General features: G+C 59.4%; 1 pseudogene; it reads right to left on the bottom strand.

The window, feature by feature from the left end:
* The window catches only part of LOC108298819, a 9,278-nt pseudogene extending 7,033 nt beyond the window's left edge, over positions 1–2,245 (bottom strand).
* Positions 2,246–2,251: the final 6 nt, after the last annotated feature.

Raw genomic sequence — 2,251 nt, 5'->3', positions numbered from 1 at the left:
TCTGGCTTCTCTAGCCCTGGAAGCAGCTGCTCCCCCCACCTCTGTCCTCCAGAGTTGGGGTCAGGGAGGGATTCACAGGCAGAAGTTGCGGCACCAGCTCCTTGAATGGAATCTCCACCCTGGGCTAAGGGTGGCTCCACAGCTGACATGGACCTACTTCTGGCAGCTCCTGGTCCTGACCCTCAGCCAGGGAGAAGGGTGGGGAGCATGAGGCAGGATCAGGGAACAGGGGGCTTGGGCGGGGGCAGGAGACCCCTCAGGGCAGGGGGAGCGAGGTCCCTCAGGAAGAGGCTGAACAGTGTGGAACACAAGTGAGAACGGAACCCAGCCCTCTGGCTCCTACCCCAGCTTGGCATTCACCCACCAGCTCCTCCATGAGCCCAGGGGTCCACCCAGACCACGGCATGGCAGGGGAATAGCCAGCAAAGAGGATGCCCTACCTTAGGCCTGGATGCAGAGCAATAATGTCTCCATGTGGCTGTCACACTTGGCATCGGTGTAGAAGTAGGTACGGGCACTCATGATGCCATCCCTGCAGTCCCCGAAGGCCCGGTGGGCCTGGTATTTCTTCTCCTGCTTATTCGTGCCTGGAATGGCGAATGCACAGCCTGGGCACAGCTCCAAACACCCACCCCAGCACCCACATGCCAACATCCCAGAGCCCCTGCTGTCAGGAGGGCTCCAAGGGCAGTGGCCTTTTCATCTTGGCCCCGGCACTGTGCTGCCCCATAACTCCCATCCCCAAGTCCACCCTCCTGTCTGCACCATGGCTCTTTCACCTGGAGTGCTGTGTCCACCTGCTAAGCCTCCTCATGAGGCCAGGATGTCAAAGCCTCCTTAACAAAGGCCTGGGTCCATCAGGAGGCTGTGAAAAAGAAGCAGGGCATCTCTTTCTTCAAATGCTTGTGAGTATGTCAGAGCCCAGAGCAACAGGGCAGGTGCCCTGGACATAGGAACCTGGGTACCAACTTGTTTCCCAGCCTAGACGCTCCTGAGCCACCAGGGGGTGTGCAGGGTGGGGAGGGCATCTGTTCATGCAAGGAGGCCTTTCACTCACCACTGCCATCCCTCTCCGCAGCTGTGGTGCAGGACCTGTGGGAAGGAGGGGGAGGGCAAAAGTCAGGGTCACAGCACCTAGGCCCCAGACCACAGGCAAGTTCCCACTGAGNACATAGGAACCCGGGTACCAACTTGTTTCCCAGCCTAGACGCTCCTGAGCCACCAGGGGGTGTGCAGGGTGGGGAGGGCATCTGTTCATGCAAGGAGGCCTTTCACTCACCACTGCCATCCCTCTCCGCAGCTGTGGTGCAGGACCTGTGGGAAGGAGGGGGAGGGCAAAGGTCAGGGTCATAGCACCTAGGCCCCAGACCACAGGCAAGTTCCCACTGAGTCTGCCTGGATTGCCTCACCATAACCCCAGGGGAGGGCAGGATCCAAGGGCAGGCCCCAGCCCCACCCTATCCTGGAGTGGAACATGTGGGCCAGGGAGGGGCAGCAGTTTATGGGCTGTTGTGTCCTAAGGTCTCAGGAGCCTGGAGCTCCTTGTGGGTGGAGAAATCGAAAGAATATGCCTGGGTTCTCTCAACTGCCCAGGGCTGGCTGCAAGTACAGGAGCATTCCTGGTTCCAAGACAGAGCCAGTCAGGGCTGAGAGGAATGGAGGCGGGAAGGCACAAGCACACAGAGGTCCCCAAATCCCCAGTGAGGCCCCCTTCCTCAGGTTTCCACCCAAGAGTCAGGGTCTCCAGGCACCACTGATGCAAGTGCAAGCTCCTGCCCCCCAACAGCCAGCCCTGCAGTCCCGTCCTGTCCTCCAGGCTGGCCTTCCTGCAGCATTCTTGCCCCTGGTACTTCTTTCTCAAGCAACAACCAGAAAAATTCCTTTAAAGTGAAAGCAGATCTTACCATCTCATCTTGTTTACCACACCCCACTCCAGGTTCCCATCACTTCCTAGTAATGCCAAAAGTCCTGGGCCCCTGGCTTGGGCATCTCGAGACCAGTGAGGCCAGGATGCAGGCTGCCGTCAGTGAGGCTGGCCACGCTCTGCTCAGCCAAGCCCATCCTTCCTGCAGGTGACACTCCATCTCTGCCTGGCCAGCACCCTTGTGGCCCACCAGCCCCTCCCTCCTTTAGGGTACCTGGCTCCCCTCCCCACTAGCCCCACACCCTTGCCAGAGCCACTGTGAACACCCTCTTTCTCCTCCTTCTCATAGCCACAATCTGCTTCCTGGCACTTGGTTTCGGTGCTGTG

The sequence above is a fragment of the Cebus imitator genome, unplaced genomic scaffold (genome assembly GCF_001604975.1).
Source record: "Cebus imitator isolate Cc_AM_T3 unplaced genomic scaffold, Cebus_imitator-1.0 Scaffold1108, whole genome shotgun sequence".
Classification (NCBI taxonomy): Eukaryota; Metazoa; Chordata; class Mammalia; order Primates; family Cebidae; genus Cebus; species Cebus imitator.
Note: the sequence above shows the minus strand (reverse complement) of the source record. Positions and strands in the feature narration are given on the sequence as shown.